Source organism: Rhinopithecus bieti, unplaced genomic scaffold (assembly GCF_001698545.2).
Source record: "Rhinopithecus bieti isolate Rb0 unplaced genomic scaffold, ASM169854v2 scaffold_70230, whole genome shotgun sequence".
NCBI classification, from domain to species: Eukaryota; Metazoa; Chordata; class Mammalia; order Primates; family Cercopithecidae; genus Rhinopithecus; species Rhinopithecus bieti.
Window position 1 is genome coordinate 128,140 of NW_016826056.1, and position 4,986 is coordinate 133,125.

A 4,986-nucleotide genomic window follows, 5' to 3' on the forward strand; every position below is an offset into this window, starting at 1 on the left:
AAAAAAAAAAAAAAAACCAAAAAAACAAAAAAAAACAAAACAAAAAAAACCTTGCATCTAACCCAAAAGTCTTGGTCTTCTCTTAATCCATTAAAAAGTTGTTCTTTGTTTCCAGCTTGCATTGATTGCTACAACAGTACTAATTTGGCTTTCACATTTAAATGGTTCTGTGCTAATCAAAACTTTCATTGTTATTATTCGTTATGGTAGAATCATTATTAATTCATGTGCTTTGTGTTCAGTTTTGTGCTCTGAGAGATGCACCAATTGTCAAATTACCGTGCACCACCTAATTTTATAGGATAAAGCAAAATACATCAGCTTGATAGTTAACACATCAAATATTTCTTGCTGCTTCTAGGAGAACTTCTTTGGTGTGTGTTGGAATGGCAGAGCAAATATTAAAATTGTTAATATGCAGCCATATATGGAAGGTTCCTTTGGTTTTTTGGTTTTTGTTTTTTTTTGGTGGGGGGATTATGTGCCTCCCATTCACTAGAAAATGAGAAAATGTCTGGGTTCCAAAGTATTGATATTGAATGGATCAATACACACACAGACACACACACACACACACACACATATATATATACACACACACATATCTAGGCAGTTGCATGCTAGCATGTGTATTTTTATAACAATATAACTGAGTTATATTGGAATTACAAATATTTTCTGTCACTTAAATTTGTCCTTTATTTAGCCTGAAAACCTTTATGGCTCAAGATCAGATTCCTGACTAACCCCTGTCTTAGAGCTACAGCGAGCTGCATTACCAGCTTAAAACACTTCTTAAAGATTAAATATAGATGTGATTTTTCAAAATCATTTTTTATTTAAACTGTGTTTTAGTGTAAAATTGTTAACCTTATAAGATGGATAATGCGTATAAGAATGTAGGCCTTAACTATTTCACATGAGTCAAAACAAAGCAGCTTTAAAAAAAAATTGGAAGCACAAGTGCGTGGCACTGACTGAATGCTGTTAATATTTCTAAAAGTTTCTACATTCAGATTATATGCCTGATTCATAGTAAAATACCTCTAATAAACACTGTTTTATAGAAAACCTGACTTCAGTGAATATTTTTGTATTTTACATGGGCCAGTTTATATACTGCTATTTACACTATTATCTCCTATAGCTATGTGTTCTTTGTACCTTTTGTAGTTTTATTTGTATTACTGGATTCATACCTTGATGGTAACCCTCTATTTGGTTTTGGGTGTTTTTCATGTTTTAGCATTTGTATAAAGAAACTGGTCCATGTAAATACTTTCCATGTTTTCTTCCTCAAATGTTTAAACCACTAGTTGATGTATGGTGTCTTTAGATATTTGCCTGTCTGTTTACTCAAAATTGCTTCTAAAACAATAAAGATTCTTTTATTTCTTAAGGCAATTTGCTCACATTTTTTCCTGTTGGTTAAAGTCAAGATTTTGTATGCTACATAATGGCAATTTGTTTCAAATGGAAAAACTTTGGAAATGTTTAGAAGTAGAACTAAATTATTTGCAAAATGTTCTGATGTTCTGTCTGTATATTACTATCTGGAAGAATGGTCCCATACATAAGCCTTGACTGATGGTAGGCAGGCTACAGAATAAAATTCACTTGGGAAGCGTTTTATAAAATATAAAAATAGATTCCCTGGAGGATTTAATGTAGTAGGTCTAATGAGGAGAGAGAGAGAGAGAGAGAGAGAGAGAGAGAGTGTGTGTGTGTGTGTGTGTGTGTGTGTGTAAGCTCCCCTGCTAAACCTGATGCATAGTCAGTTAGGGAACCAGTGATCTAGAATAGTTATTTCATAATAAAAGCTTCAGAATATCTCTCTGTACATTTTTCTCAATTCCTAAGTTGAGGTTGATATTTAGTATCTCTACATAGTAGCTTTACATTGCAGCCATACATATTGAGCTATTGATCTGAACCAACATAGGATTGTGTGCAGTCTCTCTCTTACTTAGATCACTCTAAAATACTTGAGCCTTCCAGTTTCCATATACGAATAGTTTTCCTAGTCACCTTACTATATCACATAAGAAAACTTAGCAATATAGGTGGTAACTTTTCTCTGAATTACCCAGTTAAGCCATGTGAACGCCAGTTAGTCATCACGGCTGCAAACTCTGCAGTTAACTACCATTGTCTTTGGCCAAGTTGTTTAACTTCTAGTGTCTCAATTTCTTCATCCAGTGGGTGGGGACTTTAAAATCCTGCTACTTATTTCTTTGAATGATAATTTGCATTTCAGAGGAATGCATCTTAGTATTTCATACATCTTAGTATTTTAGAAGGAATCTGATAAGAAGCTACTTGTTACGTATCAAGAACATACTATAAGTTCAGTGTAAAATGTACCACTTAAGTTTCCTGCAGTTTTTCAGTAGGAATTCTTATCAGACTTGGACATTTTTAAGATTATAGTATTTCATCTGTTTATTTAGATAGATAATGTTAACTTGTCTTGGGCTCATCTTCCACCCATCTGCTTTTCTTTTACCCTGGTAGCTAACTTTCTGCGTTAATAATTACCATTTCTTGTCCTTGAAACTGGTATACATATTCATGAATGATACTGAGTAGCTTCGCGAATCTTTTCAGATGCATGTGATTTACTTAACACAGTTTGATTATAGATATAAAATGTATATAACAAATAAGATGTCACCTAAGAATGTGCTTCTTAATGTTGATTCTTCCAAAAAGAAGTTTTGACTCAATTGTTTTTTTTGTTTGTTCGTTTTGTTTTGTTTGAAATGGAGTCTTGCTCTATTGCCCTGGCTGGAGTGTGTATAGTGGTGCAATCTCAGCTCACTGCAACCTCCGCCTCCCAGGTTCAAGCAATTCTTGTGCCTCAGCCTCCCAAGTAGGTGGGATTACAGACGAGTGCCACCATACCTGGCTACCTTTTGTATTTTTTTAGTAGAGATGGGGTTTTGCCATGTTGGCTAGGCTGGTCTCGAATTCCTGACCTCAAGCGGTCCGCCTGCCTCGGCCTCCTGAAGTGGTGGGATTATAGGCATGAGCCACTGTGCCTGGCCTCAATTGGTTTTTAAGAGAAATTGTATTAGTTTTTGTTGTAAATGTATACCTCAGCTTTCCAGTTCTTGTGTTGAAAATTGTATTTGAAAATGTCTGAACTGGTAGAAAATTGAAGATTAACAGCATTTTAATCTACATGAAACTTCTTATTGAAATTTTAGTGGCCATGGAACTTTTAAACTTTAAAATCTTTATTGCTTCTGTGGCTATTAAATTCTTCTGCAAATACACTTTTCCCCAGAAGCATTTTCAATACAGCATTAAGTATACATTAGGCAAGTAGATCAGGTCAAAATGACTTATAGGATGAGATTTTCTTTTCTTCAGAATGTGATCCCATTAAAGTTACTGTTTTACCAAAATTTTCCCATTAACTAAATAATTTTAAAGGTTGAATTCATACAATCAATAGTTATTATAAATTAATATTTCACATACTAATTGAGAGCATTTTAAGTAAGTGACAGTATCTAGAAAGATCTTTGTATTAGCGGAATTGCCTTTTTGAGCTACTCTGGGAATATTTGTCTTACATGAAAGCCTTATTGGCAGTATTTATGAAAGTCGTTTCAGTACTAGGTCAAATACCCAATTTGGGAAAGAGAGAACTATGAGTCTGTTGCCAGAATAAGAAATTAATCTACTAATGAATTTTTTAAAAACCAAGTTATATTAAACCCACGGCATAATACTTTATGGTACATGTCACCTAATAGTTTATGGGCTGGGTGGTAATTTGGGAAATTGTAGGGGAGGTGCTAACTGGGGACTCTTAACACCATCTATTCACAGGTCACATCTGGCAACCTCAGCTATCTGGATTCTTAACAGAACCAAGAAGCCAGTAAAAAAAATAATTTAACTGGCAGCCAAAGTCAATGTCAGGAAAGTTCATAAACTCCAGGGTTGCATTTTGTTCCTAGTTATTGCCCCAGAGGCTAGTAGGGGGCGCGTGGAAAGCTTGGCACATTTCTTGAATGCAAGCACAATCAGAATTGCCATGCAGCCTATTTGTCCTATCTTTGATACAATTCTAATAAGCTTAGTTATCTGATTTATCAGTCCCTAATAGACTGCAAGCTAGGCAGAGCACTAGGGCAACAAGACACAGGAAATGGGAAATAGAAGTAGCGGTTAACATCCTTCCGCCATCTGTGTCATTCCTTCCTCCTCTCCAGTCTCAGAGTAGGTTTTCTTTTCCTGGTTAAACTGAGGCAAACAGTTATGTCATCAAGGCCCATTTATATCTCTTTTCCCATTACTGAGTGACCCCAGATTGTTATGTATTGAGTTCTTATGTCTTATGCTTTTGGAATCCCATTTCTCTTGCCTTGTAGGAGAACTTGTACCAAAGCATCTTCTGTCGATTGCTAATGGCTCTTTCCCTCATCCTATTTAAGTTCTTCTAACCTGAAGCTATCCTTTCTTATCCCTATGTCCCCCTTCTAATTACCTCCCTTTTGTCCTGTCTTAATCATTCTAAACTTCTCAAAATGAGTATTGTATTCGTTACCCTGCCCAAGTTCTTGATGTCCTAACCAATCACTTCCCATTCCCTCTTAAACCTGCAGCAATTTTACTCATATCTCCCACCCTTCATATTGCTAGAGGCAATGGACATGTTTCAAAGCTCTCTAATATTATTTGCTGTCTTTCCACCCTAATTGAAACTTTCCATCCTTGGCTCCTCTGGTGCCATTTTCTACCTGCCCTTTTACATCTTTTTCCTACTCCATTGTCTATTCCACAGGTATTGGTGTTCCCAAGGGTTTTTGTCTGTGGTCCTCTTTTTATTCTACTTCCCCTTACTGAGAAATGTTGTTCTTGCCCCGTGTTTTAACTACCACTTAGGTTCATATAGCCACTTGGTTAGGACATAGTCTTTTTTTTTTTTTTTTTTTTTTTTTTTTTTTTTTTTTTTTTTTTTTTTTGGAGGTG